This window comes from Triticum aestivum, chromosome 5D (assembly GCF_018294505.1).
Source record: "Triticum aestivum cultivar Chinese Spring chromosome 5D, IWGSC CS RefSeq v2.1, whole genome shotgun sequence".
Classification (NCBI taxonomy): Eukaryota; Viridiplantae; Streptophyta; class Magnoliopsida; order Poales; family Poaceae; genus Triticum; species Triticum aestivum.
The window spans coordinates 141,977,010-141,991,897 of NC_057808.1; positions in this window are offsets into that span (position 1 = coordinate 141,977,010).

Sequence of the window (14,888 nt, forward strand, 5' to 3'; positions counted from 1 at the left end):
TGGAGGATCCATTTCAGCGATGACCACAAGATTGGATCGGGTAGAGATGGGTTCCTCTACTATCATGCGGCATCTAGATGGACGACAGTTCGAGATCGAGATCATGACATTCTCGCGGGACGCTATTTGGATGTGGATGAACAGATCCAAGCAGGTGTGTGTTTTGCTATTGATGATTTTCAAATTGTCGTTCGCGAGTGTGTGCAGGAGGGTTTGCTTGAGGAGGAGTCGATTGAATTAGTCGATCTCGCGTCGGACTCCGAGAGTGCAGCACCTAAGCCAAACATCGGAGGACGGGTTTGGGTGCTCGCGGATGATGCTGATGCGGACGAAGAAGGTGAGGGCGGATGCATCTTGTCTGACGAGACCGAGCCCAACGCGATCATGCATCGGTATGATTCGGGCTTGGTACGAGATCCGGCTAAGGGGCACCAGGAAAAGAAGGTTCTCGATCAAAAAACGGAGGGACACGGTAAATCCTTGTCGATGAAGATCAAGACGTGGAAAGGACCTATTCCCAAGGTATGTTTGCCGCCTCATACTTTGTCGGATTATTTCTCTTCGGATGGTTGGACGAGAGTTACGCGGAAGAAAAAGAAGCATGGTGTGGCAGCTTCTAAACAGCCGCCGGGACGGAAGGCTGCTCACCGGACGAGCTCTCGATCGGCGCCGGAGGTGACCGCGGCTGCGTCGCAGCCGGTCACGACGATCCCGATCCGAGACGCTCGAAGGGTGCGTTTGAATTTTTTGCTGGGCCGTGTCGAGCCGCAAGATGTTGGGCCGTGTGGTATGATTGGGCCGAGTTCCAGTGGGTATGAGGCCCAGCCGGAGTCGATTCCAATCAATACTCTTGAGGGGGGCGCATGCACGCTACGTTCGTCGTCTCCCACCCCTTCGCCGCGCACGACGAGACCTAGGGTTTTGCTGCGTCGGGTGCCGCATCGCCGTTCTGCGGGGCCGGGCCAGGCTCGCCGCATCCCTCCACTCTGCGCGATGGCCGCTCCTGGCGGTGCGCCTCCTCCGGGCAAGAGGCCGCCTGCACCTAGCGGGTCTGCGAGGGCTTTTGTGCCGCCGCCGCCGGGCCAAGGAATTGGCCGGGGCGTGCCGCCGGCGCCGGCGCCTGGGGCTGGGCGGGGCGGAGTGGCGACCCCCAAGGTTGTGGCGGGACGCGGGGCAGGTGGTCTTGGTGTGGCGCCCGCCGGGAAGCCGCTGGCTCCCATCTTGTCGGCGGGCGGGCCGGCTTCCGGTCCTCGGCCGGTGGCCGCCGGCGGGGCTTTGATGGCCGCTGCGGGCCGGGGGGCTGCTCCTCCGAAGGCGCCGGTGTCGTCGGGTCCGCTGCCCAGACCCGCCCCTCCACCCCACGTCGTTGCTCGCCCGTCTCCGCCGCCGCAGTTCAACGGTGGTGGCTCTGTGGCTGTGCCCCGGGGTCAATGGGGGGTTGACGGATACGATGTCTACGGGGCTGGACAACACCGCGGTTCTTCGTCAACGGGTGGAGGTCGAGGTTACGGTTGGCATAGCGACGGTACAGCTGAGAGGCCGTTCTTGGGTCCGTCCGGTGGCTTCGTTGAGGGGTCGTCTGGTTCGGATAATCGGCCTCGTGGTGGTTACCGTGGCCATCGGGGGGGTCGGGGCGGCCGAGGGGGCCGATACCGTTCTCGTCAACCACCCCCTCCTGTTGTTGTCGAGCAGGGGACAGATAGCGGGGCTGCCAAGGAGCCAGTTCTGACCGGTCACGCTATGGAGGTGGTGACGGCTCTTGCTACTGTTCAGGTCCCTGAGAATGAGGTTATGACTGATGTGTCTGCGGATACGACGGAAAGGGCTGAGTCAGATAGGGCGTCCAAATGGGCGCGTAAGAAGGAAAAGATGCTTTGCTATCGCTGTGGCGACAAGGGCCACCTCATTGCGGAGTGTGTGGCTCGGCTATGTGATACCTGCGGCAAGCCGACACACGATTCTGGGGACTGCCCGATTCTGCGAGAGCAGGCACCGTCACTTATGATGTATGGCGTTTACTGTGCTGAGCTCACGTTTTTTGAGTCTCCGAATGAGCGAGAGGTTACTGATGAGACCCCGAGCATGACTACGGGGATTGTTAAGGTCGCCAGAGGGGAGGTCTCTGAGACGCAGATCGTGCAGAGGCTTCGGGAGCTTGCCCCTGGGGACTTCCAGTGGGACCTCGTCAGTCTCGCTGATAAGATGTTCAGAGTTGAGTTTCCTTCGGTTGAGGACCTGCAGAGGTTGCTGAGTTTTGGGATGTGTAATGTACCGGCAACTGATGGCATCCTTGAGTTCCACGAGTGGAAGCTAGCGGAGCCTCAGGGTGCGCCGCTTACTCAGGCGTGGTTGCGTTTCTCCGGGGCCCCATCCAAGCCTTTGCAGGATGCTCGGGTTGTGGCCAGCTTGGGTATTTTGATTGGGAAGCCTGAGCGAGTGGATATGGCGTTCACCAGAGCTCACGGGATTGCTCGGGTTTTGGTTAGTATTCTGAACGTTGAGTATGTGCCGGAAGTGGTTAAGTGGGCTTATCGAGGCAGGATCTATGATCTGGTTATTGAGTTTGAGGATGAGAGCCTTTTGGTTGCGGCGGCTCACGGGTCCGATGTGGATATGCACGAGGGTGACGGCAGCGCAGGAGCGATGGAGCTGCCGGTCGAGGATTCTGGACGACAGATGTCCAAGGGACCGGGGTCCGAGACTGCGATGACCGAGGAGGGAGCGGATCCACCCTCCTCGCTGCCTGTGACGTCACTGAGATTTGGGTCCTTCGAACCCGCTTCTGCACCCCCGAGGCTGTGGAGTGATCGGGTTGAGTCCGACGAGGCTTTTGAGCTCGCGTTGCCTGCTTTGGGGTTTGAGGATACTAACTGTTCTATGCCTGTGGTTACTGAGGTTTCGTCGATCTCGGGCAGCGGAGAGGTGGAGGTGAGTCGGCAGGTGGCCACTCTCTCTCCTGCTCAGCACGTTGTCCATCCTCAGGGCGTGGCGGCAGTGTTTGTGGATGGGTTGTCGGGAGGGACACCGGGGCAGGCGGCCTCGGGTCGCTCTTCTCCGGCTGAGGTAGGGGACTCGGGGCAGGTGGCTCCCGTGTCCTTCTCTGCGTTGGGAGGGGGTCTGGGGCAGGTGGCCACGGATACCTCCTCTCCCGTTGCCTGTTCCTCTCTGCTGGTGGCGTCGGTGCCTTTGGGGGGGGCTCGGGGCAGGTGGCCTCGGGGCCTCCTTCTCCTAAGGCGCCCATGTTTGTGGCCTCTGCGGTGCTGGGGGGGGGGAGTTAGGGCAGGCGACCCTTGCACTCCCTTCCCCCCGTTCGCCACCGGTGCCGTCCTGTGGGGAGAGCCAGTCCGTGCAGACGGACCGGCCTGGCGGTTGGGGTGAGGCAGGAGGCCTTACCCCGACCAGGATCTCCCGGGAGGAGGTGATTGCGTTCGGTGGGATCCTGGATCCGATGTCTGAGGGGCGACGGGTGAGTGGCCGTCTCCAGACACAGCCGGATGTGGACGACATTAAGCAGCGGTGCGCCATGAGGGCGGCTAAGCTCCGTGACATTGAGGTCACTACCGGTATGTCGGTTAATACTTCTAATTCTATTCTGCATTTTTCTAATGATGAGATTATTGAAAATGCGAACCAATTAGGAGTTTCACTGGGTAGTAATGTTACTGAGATCTCTAATTCTGTTAATGATCTTCTCGATCTAGAGGCTGAGCGGGCCTTAGAGATGATTCGTAATTTAGCGGCCGTTAAACCCATGAGTGATTCTGAGGTTGATGCGTTGGGGGTCAGGGCTCTTGACAACTTTTGTGCGGATCTTATTCCCACCATTCCTGAGGCGGAAGAAGAGGATGATTCTTCTGAGCTAGTTATGGCTGGACCTTCTGAGACTGGTTGTGACAACCGGTTGCAGAGTCAAAATGTCTCTAAACGCAAGTGGAAACGGAAGGTGTACCCGGTGTCCGCAGTGCGTAGGAGTGCTAGGATGCGCACTGCTAAAAAATTCCATGATGATCTATGAAAGGCATCTTTTGGAATAGCAGAGGTCTAAAGGACTTGGCTAAAAGACGGTTTCTTGCTGAGGCGTCTGTCGAGCATCGATTAGAATTTATCGCTCTATCGGAGACAGGTAGAGATAATTTTGCGCCTCAATTTCTAAATACGTTGTCAGGATGTATTGATTTTGACTGGCATTGCTTGCCTCCGAGAGGAAGATCGGGTGGGATCTTACTCGGCGTTCGATGCGATGCGCTTGAGGTTCGAAGTGTGGTTATGGGTTATTTAGCAGTCAAGTTTCGGGTGCGTTCGAAGGATGATGGGTTTAATTGGGCTTTGGTTGCGGTATATGGTGCTGCACAGCCCGAACTCAAGCCCGAGTTTTTGGCTGATCTTGTTACGATCTGCGGGTCCGAGCAGGTCCCTATCCTGGTGGGGGGTGATTTCAATATCATTAGGAGGCGTGAGGATAAGAATAATGATAATTTTGACGGCAGATGGTCGTTCATGTTTAATACCATCATTGAAAGTCTTGACCTGAGAGAAATTGAGCTCTCGGGTAGAAAATTCACATGGGCTAATGCGCTGCCAAATCCGACATATGAGAAGTTGGATCGAGTGTTGGCTTCTGTTGATTGGGAACAGAAGTTTCCGCTAGTCACAGTTCAGGCTTTGTCACGTGGAATTTCTGATCACACATCGTTACTCGTGGACTCTGGAGAGGCCACCCATCTGGGTAACAAAAACTCTTTCTCCTTTGAGCTGGCTTGGTTTGAGCGAGAAGGTTTCTTTGATCTCATAGCCAGAGAATGGGCTAAGGATGCAGGAGGGAAGACTGCGCTTCAGCGCTGGCAGAATAAGATTAGACATTTGCGAAGTTTTCTGCATGGGTGGGCTAAGCATCTTAGCGGGATTTATAAGGTCGAAAAGGAAAGGCTCCTTTCCCTTATTCAGTCCCTAGATGTAAAAGCAGAAACCACGGTGCTGCCGGCCGCGGAGCTTCATGCCAAGCTGGACGTGGAGATGAGGCTGAAAGAACTTCTTCGAGAAGAGGAATTGAAGTGGGCGTCGCGGGCCAAGGTCCGGCGAGTAGTCCAGGGGGATGCGAACACCCAATTCTTTCATATGATTGCTAATGGTAAACATAGAAAGAAGAGGATCTTTCAGCTTGAGCAAGATGAAGGAGCAATCTTAGGACAGGAAAACCTAAAGTTGTATATTACAGGGTATTACAAGCAGTTATTTGGTCCTCCAGAGGATAACTATGTGTCTCTGGATGAGTCCCGGGTTGAGGATGTTCCTCAACTCACTGAGGTGGAGAATGATATTTTTGCGGCTCCTTTTTCTAAGAAAGAGGTTTTTGAGGCCATTTCGCAAATGAAAAATAACAAGGCGCCGGGACCCGATGGTTTTCCTGCTGAGTTTTATAAGAAGTGCTGGCATATTATTAAAGGGGATCTGTTGCCTATGTTCAATGATCTCTTTTCTGGGCAGCTTCAGCTTTTTCAGCTGAATTTTGGAACGATAACCCTTCTTCCTAAGAAAACAGTGGCTGTGAGAATTGAGCAATTCAGGCCCATCTGTCTTCTTAATGTAAGTTTCAAAATCTTTACCGAGGTCGGGACTAATAGGCTCACACAGATTGCGCATGCTGTGGTGCAGCCTACCCAATCTGCTTTCATGCCGGACAGGAACATCCTTGAAGGGGTTGTGGTCCTTCATGAAACGCTCCATGAGATCCACACGAAAAAGTTGGATGGGGTTGTTTTCAAAGTGGATTTCGAGAAAGCGTACGACAAGGTCAAATGGTCCTTCCTGCAACAGGCTTTACGCATGAAGGGTTTTGATGAAGCTTGGCGGCGCCAGGTAGAATCCTTCACGCAAAAAGGGAGTGTTGGAATTAAAGTGAATGACGATATAGGTCATTATTTCCAGACACACAAAGGTCTGAGGCAAGGTGATCCAATGTCCCCTATTTTGTTCAATATTGTGGTTGACATGTTGGCAATTCTCATAGGTAGGGCAAAGGAGACCGGCCAGGTGGGTGGTTGGTGCCCCACCTAGTCGATGGGGGTATATCCATTTTACAGTACGCTGATGATACAATTATCTTCATGGAGCATGACTTGGCAAAGGCGAGAAATATGAAGCTGCTGCTATGCTTATTCGAACAATTGTCAGGATTAAAGATTAACTTTCATAAAAGCGAGCTGTTCTGCTTTGGTAGAGCCAAGGAGGAACAAGAGGCTTATAGGCAATTGTTTGGATGTGAATTAGGGGCCTTACCTTTTACTTACCTTGGTATACCCATTCACCATCGCAAGCTCTCAAACAAAGAGTGGAAATGCATCGAGGATCGGTTTGAGAAGAAACTTAGTTGCTGGAAGGGCAAACTTATGTCTTATGGAAGCCGATTGATCCTTATCAATTCGGTGCTCACGAGTATGCCGATGTTCCTACTATCTTTCTTTGAAGTTCCAGTTGGGGTTAGGAAAAGGCTGGACTTCTACCGATCAAGATTTTTTTGGCAGAGTGATGAACTAAAGAGAAAGTACCGACTAGCCAAGTGGGATGTAATCTGTAGACCAAAGGACCAAGGGGGTCTAGGTATTGAGAATCTTGAGGTCAAGAACAGATGCCTTCTCAGTAAGTGGCTGTATAAGTTATCTGTTGAGACTGACGCAACTTGGGCGCAGATTCTCCGTAACAAGTATCTGCAGTCCAAAACTTTGTCTCAGGTGACAGTGAGGCCAACTGATTCGCCATTTTGGAAGGGTCTTATGAGAGTTAAGACAGCCTTCTTTAATAGAACATAGTTTATTGTCGGTGATGGCAACAATACCCGTTTCTGGGAGGATACTTGGCTTGGTGATACGCCACTGGCCCTCCAGTACCCGTCCCTGTACCGTATTGTTCAACGACGTGAAGCGTTAGTTGCAACGATTATGCAGTCCATTCCCCTTAATATCCAGTTTCGGAGGGTGCTTGTTGGTGATCGATGGGAAGCTTGGCTCCATTTGGTGAGTAGACTGATGGAGGTTCAGTTAGCTCATCAGCCCGATCAGTTGTGTTGGAAAATTACTAGGTTTGGAGAATTTACGGTCAAGTCGATGTACATCGACGTCATTAACTCCAGTGTCATTCCTAGTTCCAAATATGTTTGGAAAGTAAAAGTTCCTTTGAAGATCAAAGTGTTTATGTGGTTTGTACATAAACAAGTCATTTTAACAAAGGACAACTTGGTTAAGCGCAATTGGACAGGATCTACTAGGTGTAGTTTCTGTGATCGGGACGAGACCATTAAGCACCTCTTCTTTGAGTGCCCGCTGGCAAGAGTTTTGTGGCGCACCGTGCAAATTGCCTTTAACATCACTCCTCCGAATTCGGTGGGTACGTTATTTGGAACGTGGCTTGACGGGATTGAGCCCGACACAGCTAGACATATTCGTGTAGGAGTATGTGCGTTGTTATGGGCAATTTGGAACTGCAGAAATGATTTGACTTTTAACAGAACAACAACTATTCATCTTTTGCAGGTTTTATTCCGAGCTACGGCGCTGCTCCGTATGTGGTCCTTACTCACTCCGATGGAGGCCAGGGAGCGTTTGGTTACTGGATCTGTCCGGTGGGAGATGGTAGCGCGGGATATCTTCAACCGGTTTGGATGGCGGCCATGTAATAGGATAGGCGATTAGTTTACCTATCTTTGTTTTGCTAGCCGGTTGTGGCTCTATGGCCTTTTTTTGCGGCGTTGAGGCTCTTTGTGAGTTCGCCTTTATTTTGTTTTGTTTCCAGACTTTAAGATCTTGTTGAACCTTTTTACTTATTTATTAATGTGGCCGTATGCATCGTTCTGATGCAGAGGCCGGGGAGTCCCCCCTTTTCGAAAAAAAAACTTCAATCCAAATGGCAGACAAGGCCATAGCCGCGCAGGCACGACCACCTACTGCATCGCCGGTGCAATCATTAAAGCAGAGACTGAATCCGACGAAGTTTGGACACAGTGAAATTCTTACCATTGCTCTGTCTTCGCGGCAGGCGGCAATGGTGGTTGCTGGGCGGTGAGGTGGACGATCTGGCGGCGACCGACTTCTTGGACGAGGTTGACGACGGGTAGGGCCAACTTCGGCTCACCATCATAGGAAGGACACCTCAGGTGGAGAGCAGATCAGAAAAATCGATTCTTCTCCTCGCCCGGGTTTCAGGCCCTGATCCACGAGCTTACTAAAGATCAACACCAGAGGCGTAGATGAGAAGATGGCGTTTTAGGGAAATCAACGGCTCGGATGAATCCTCACAGTCTACCAGTAGATTCAAACCTTTTACTGTCTTGTGACCGTTTTATTACTGTAGTGGGTTATTACCGCGGTGAGCTGGACAGAGTACAAGTAGCCCAGATCGCATGAGAGAAAGGCTAAGATGTAATTCCCCATTTCATAGTTTAGCTAGAACGCTAGTCTGGTACTGTAAGTCAGGGTATCTGCCCTTCAGCACCGGCACTTGTATCAAATTCGACCGTGAATCCTTTCTGTTCTTGCTAAATTCGAATAGATTGGAGAATTCCTGGCGATCTAGTTCTCACAAAGGTATTAGAGCGTTTGTTGTGTCCTTGGCGACGACGAACGACGGCGATTCAGACACAGGAGAGCAGGAGGTTGGGATCTCTCGTAAAATCCCTCCCGTCGCTCCCTGTTCGCGGCAGCGGTGCGCTTCAGATGGAGGCGGCATGACGGCGGTGAAATTCGGGCGTAGATCTTGAGTCCAAGACGGTTGTTGGGAGACATCCTCCTGGTGGTAAAATCCCGGTCTCTAAAGAGGTCTGTGCGTCAAGGTTCTGCGGGCATCGATTGGTGGATCTGCAGGTGTTTTCCTCTGTCAACTGAGTTCCAGAATTGCAATGGCAGACACTAGGGCCATAGTGTAGATCACTGTCGACAGGGTAGAGAAGAAGGTGGTAGATCTTAGAGCCGAACTAGATGATTTACAAGATCTGAAACAGGAAGTAACACAGTTGAGGGCTGAGATGGTAACAATGCCAAGAGTTGAGGCGAAGCTGGCAGATATGAATTCAGACATTCAGAAAACTCTGCAATTAATTTGACATAACATGAAGATCGGTAATCAGAAAGCAGAAGCATTTACTCCAATACCTCACACTCAAGTCTCTGATGAGCAAACAAGAGTTCAAACAACCCCAACATCAATAGTGATAAACAGTGTGCCAGATATAACAACACCAAATCACTCTCAACATCAGAGAAATCTAGAAAGAGAGTTTGCAACACACAGGAATATACCTAGTTCTCATATGCAAGGGTTAACCACAGGGTTGCCAAGTGGTAGTGTGTTTACAGAGAGCATCAAGGTGAATACAAAAAAGCAGAAAGAAGCTCAAGAGCAACCACCATTCAGGTTATCTGCTAGTAACACCACTAGTGCAGTGCAAGCTCATACATTAGGATTTGCTGGGAACAGTGGGTATTTTGCTCCCATCAGTGCTCCATTATATACACCTCCACAGACATACAATCCTATTACTGGACAATATATAAACATGGCAACCACTGGTCAAGGAATGCCACCAGTTTATCAAGCTATTGGAAATCTTTATGAGGCTCAAAGAAATCAATATGCCACACAATTAGGAGGGCCCTCTTACTTTGCTGAAGCAGTCATAAAAGGTCCAAGGTTAGAAATACCTCTATTCAGTGGTGAAGATCCTATAGGTTGGCTGATAGCATGTGAAAAGTTCTTTGATATGTCAGGCACTCCTTATGAACAATGGGTAAATCTAGCAATAGGTCACTTACAAGGCAGAGCTTCTAATTGTCTGAAAAATATTTGTGTTCCATGCCAAATGGTGACATGGCAGCAATTTTGTTAGATGTTGGCTGAGAGATTTTCAGAAGCTAGTGCCCATGAAGCAGTAGAGTTGTTGAAAAATATTCAACAAACAAATACAGTGGCCCAATACATTGATAACTTTGAATAATGTGTAGCTTTGGTCAAAAGAAATCATCCATGTCTACAAGAAAATTTTCTGTTAAGCTGTTTCATTGGTGGACTCAGATATGACATTAAACATGAGGTTTATGGTCAGAAACTTATAATCCCCAAGTGCAAGGAATCATCGTAGCATTTTCCAAAGGTGGAAGTGATAAGTATGGAGTGTCTAACCCACAAGGAGCTAAATGTAAGATCAATATTCTCTCAAGTCCTATCTGCCACTGATACGACTCTACGTACACTGAACGTTTGCTTCCATCTAGAAACGAGAAATAAAACTATGTTGTGGGTACGAGGAGGATAACTTTGCATGATATCGGAGAACTAAAATATAAAAGTAGGTGCTGTTAACATAAAGTTAGAATATATTACTATATATTATAAATAGTGAGTGTGGAATAATGATGGGTCGGTGTGCGGAACTATCCTAGGCAATTGTTAACAAGATCGGTAATCATTATTGCAGTTTCATATGAGGGAGAGGCATAAGCTAACATACTTTCTCTTCTTGGATCATATGCACTTATGATTGAAACTCTAACAAGCATATGCAACTACTAAAGATCATTAAGGTAAAACCCAACCATAGCATTAAAGCACCAAGTCCCCTTTATCCCATACGCAACAACCCCCTTACTCGGGTTTATGCTTCTGACACTCAAGCAACCCACTATAAGCGAATCATGAACGTATTGCAACACCCTACAGCGGGAATCCCTCACGTGTGCGCGACACGGAAGGCACCATAGGACAGCACCAAAATAAAACATACAACTCAAAACAATCTATATCATCAATCAAGCCAAAAGATAAAAGAAATCTACTCAAAACATCATAGGATGGCAACACATCATTGGATCGTAATATGTGGCATAAATCACCATGTTCAAGTAGGGGATTACAGCGGGGTGCGGGAGAGTGGACCGCGTAAAAGAGATGAGGATGGTGATGAAGATGGTGATGTTGATGAAGATGATCACCGCGGCGATGGTTCCCCCGGTGGCACTCTGGCGCCACTGAAAGAGAGGGGGAGAGAGAGTCTCCCCCTTGTGCTTCCTCCTCCATGGCCTCCCTCTAGATGGGAGAGGTTCTCCCTCTGGTCCTTGGCCTCCATGGTGATGATAGCCCCCTCCGGGATCCTCCTCCATGGCATCCGGTGATGATGGCCCCCTCCAGCAGGGTGCCGGAGAGGGCCTAGATTGATTTTTCGTGGCTACAGAGGTTTGCGGCGGCAGAACTCCCGATCTAGGTTTATTTCTGAGGTTTTTGGGATTTATAGGAGGTGTTGGCGTTAGTGACAAGTCAAGGGGGGCCGTGAGGTGATGACAAGGTAGGGGGCGCGCTTAGGGGGGTGGGGGCGCCCCCCACCCTTGTGGTTACCTCGGGACTCCTCTCTGGTATCTTTTCGCTGCTGTTTTTTTTTATATTTTCCAAAAGTATTCTCCGTAAATTTTTAGCCCATTCCGAGAACTTTTGTTTCTGCACAAAAAACGACACCACGGTAGTTCTGCTGAGAACAGCGTCAGTCCAGGTTAGTTCCAATCAAATCATACCAAAACCATATAAAATTGTTATAAACATGGCATGAATACTTCATAAATTATAGATACGTTGGAGACGTATCAGCATCCCCAAGCTTAACTCCTTCTCTTCCTCGAGTAGGTAAATGATAAAAGAAATAATTTATGAAGTGTGAATGCTAGCATAGTGTAAAAGTTTGATCAATGATAGTTCCAAACACTTTTTCTAGCATCATTTTATATCATAAACAGTAGCTCATCTCATAAAACTTCTCATGATCAAGTAGCAAGCTATTCACAAGTTAAAAGTATAGACCATAAAGTTTCTTGAAACCTAGCAAACCATGTGCTTAGTCATCAAACAATTGCAATTCATCTTATTTTCAGGAAGGGTCTATGTAAGAGCTTTGATTTAGCAAATCCCATATACTCAACTATCATATAGTCTTCCATGATTGCTAACACTCAAAGCATATTTTTAGAACAAATAGCATCCGTCAAACACAGAGAAAGATAGGGGCTTAATGTTTCGCCTCCCAACTTATTTATCATATAGATAATTGCCAACAATAATAATCCATGATCAAATATATTTGAATGGCCATATATGCTTGGATCTTTCCCCGCCTCATCATGCTTGCCAACTAAAGAATAACTGAGGTTGGAATAGGAAGGGATACTATTGACTCTTGCATAAAAGTAAATACATGAAAGTAAAAGATAGGCCCTTCACAGAGGGAAGCAAAGGTTGTCATGCACTTTTAAATGTTGGATGTGCAAATCCTTAATGCAAAGGAACGTCACGTTGTATTGCCCTTTGTGATAGCAACCTTTATTATGCAGTTCGTCGCTTTTATTTCTTTACCACCACCAGTTCATACAACGCTTATTTTCCCTTACAATAAAAGATCATACATATTTAGGAGCAATTTTTATTGCTTTTTGCCCGATGACAACTTACTTGAAGGATCTTATTCAATCCATAGGTAGATATGGTGGACACTCATGGCATGAAACTGGGTTTAAGGGTTTTGGATGCACAAGTAGTATCTCTACTTAGTACAAAATTTTGGCTAGCAAAAGATCCTAAGCAAGCACCACATGTTAGAGGATCCATAACAATATAACTTCTATGCAAATATACCCAAACATAACTCACTACGTTGTCTTCCTTGTCCAACTTCAACTACTTTGCTCAAGTTTGAAAATAATTAATGGGGCTCATAATCATAGAAGATGTCCAAGATAGTATATTTATATGTCAAATCACTCTTCCTTCAATATTCTTTCATGAATTGTTCAAGTGACCAATGTTGAGTTTGCCAACTTTCAATAAATTTTACCACCTATACTTCTTATAAGTGAAGTCATTACTCCCCATGGGATAAGCATATGAAGCATATATAATTTCATATTCTATGATATTCAATTCGTTCAACCATTTACTCATAGGATATAAGTGTAGCACGTGAGTAAATGACAAACTACTCCAAAAAGATATAAGTGAAGAGCACTGAGTAATCAAATAATTAACTAGCCATGGGAGGACTCTCTCTCATTCAAGATTTCAGATCCAATGATTTTATTCAAACAGCAAGTAAATTAAAATACGCTCCAAGCAAAACACATATCATGTGAGGAATAAAAATATAGCTCCGAGTAAGGTATACCCATGGTTTTGAAGACGAAAGTGGGGATGCCTTCCGGGGCAGCCCCAAGATTAGGCGCTTGAGTATTCCTTGATTATTACCTTGGGGTGCCTTGGGCATCCCCAAGCTTAGGGTCTTTCTACTCCTTATTCTCCTCATATCAATATCTCACCCAAAACTTGAAAACTTCAATCACACAAAACTTAACGGAACTTCGTGAGATGGGTTAGTATGATAAAGAGTAAATCATTCACTTTGGTACTGTAAAAGACAAGATTCATAACTGTTCTCACACAATGCCTACTGTACTATATCATTTCTACAATTTATATTGAGCAATATAAGCCATAGAAACTAGAAAACAAGCAAACTATGCATTGAAAACAGAATTTGTCAGAAACAGAACTGTCTGTAATGATCTAAAAAACAACCATACTTCTGCTACTCCAAATATTCTGAAAAATTAGTACAACCTAGGCAATTTGTATATCAATATTGTGTAAAAAATTCAGATCAAAAGAACGCTTCTGTGATTTTTTAAAATTCTGGCAATGAGCGTAAAAGTTTTAGTTTTTCAGCAAGATCAAATCAACTATCACCATAGATCACCCCAAAGGTCTTACTTGGCACTTTATTGAAATGAAAGCTATAAAACATGATTACTACAGTAGCATAATCAAGAGAACACACAGAAACAGTAGGGGTAAATATTGGGTTGTCTCCCAACAAGCGCTTTTCTTTAATACCTTTTTAGCTAGGCATGATCTTTTAATGATACTCTTCCAAGCCCAATTCCGATGATAATTTTATTCATACTCTAAAAGATATAAGTGAAGTTCATAGAGCATTCTACAAATAATATAGATTTACCAATATCCAAGCTCAAAATATATAAGTGAAGCACACGAAGCACTCTATAAAGCCATACTCAAAAGATTTAAGTGAAGCACAAAGAGCATTCTATAAAGCCATACTCAAAAGATTTAAGTGAAGCACAAAGAGCATTCTACAAATCAGTGAAGGGATATCTCATACTAGCATAGAGCATAAAGGAAAATAAAGGAAAAATAGACACAAAAGACGCATATCATGTGAACAAAACAAAAACGGAGGTATACCGATAACTGTTGAAGAAAAAAGATGGGATGCCAACCGGGGCATCCCCAAACTTAGATGCTTGAGTATCCTTCAAATATTTACTTGGGGTGCCTTGGGCATCCCCAAGCTTGAACTCTTGCCTCTCCTTATTCTTCTTATATCGATAACTCCTCGATCTTCGAACACTTAATCCACACAAAACTTGACAAAACCCTCGTGAGATCTGTTAGTATAATAAAGCAAACCACTACCTTTAGGTACTGTTGTAAATTCATTCCAATTCCATATTAGCATTATATCTACTGTATTCCAACTTCTCCATGGTTCATACCCCCCGATACAACCTATAGATTCATCAAAATAAGCGAACAACACATAGAAAATAGAATCTATCAAAAAACATGACAGTCTGTAGCAATCTGGAACTTTCGTATACTTCTCTAACTTCAAAAATTCTAAAATATTAGGACAATCTAAACAATTTGCATAGAATTATTGTGTAAATATTTCAAGATTTTATCACGCTCTATTAAAAAATGTAAATCCAAGTACTACATCAAAAGTTTCTGTTTTTTCTGCTGCACACACCAAACAAGCAATATAAACAATTCTAAAGCCAAACCTT